Source organism: Etheostoma spectabile, chromosome 15, assembly GCF_008692095.1.
Source record: "Etheostoma spectabile isolate EspeVRDwgs_2016 chromosome 15, UIUC_Espe_1.0, whole genome shotgun sequence".
In the NCBI taxonomy this organism is placed as follows: domain Eukaryota; kingdom Metazoa; phylum Chordata; class Actinopteri; order Perciformes; family Percidae; genus Etheostoma; species Etheostoma spectabile.
The window spans coordinates 20,863,324-20,863,805 of NC_045747.1; positions in this window are offsets into that span (position 1 = coordinate 20,863,324).

Genomic DNA, 482 nt, shown 5'->3' on the forward strand with positions numbered 1-482 from the left:
CAGCCTGATATTTTGAGTACCTCCTATGTAACTGATATGGTAGACAGGTAAAAGAAGTTGTTATTTGAAAACCCATGTCAAACTAAATTAATGAAAACCGAAAGCACGTAAGAGGACCAGTCGGCCTGATTAATCCACAATATTTAACGACGCTATAAACAATTTACACGTCGCCTTAATGTAACAGACAAATCCACGTATTTATGCAGATAACTGAGACCCATGTTACTATGGAAAACCCTGCCGAGACTTTCACGTCGCTATTTGTTCCATTTAAGAGGTAAATTCAAAGTGCAGGAGTCAAACAATTCGAAGGGCAGCAGAAACTCCGCTCTGTGTGCATGCGCGCTCCCGCTGCCAGGGTATACAAATCCTGGCGGGATAAGTACATTTGGCACGACAGCGGGACGGAGAGAGACTCGCTGAGAACTGCTGAGGATTTTCTTCTTCCGTGAGGGAGCAGTGTGGCCGTAGACTGAGAG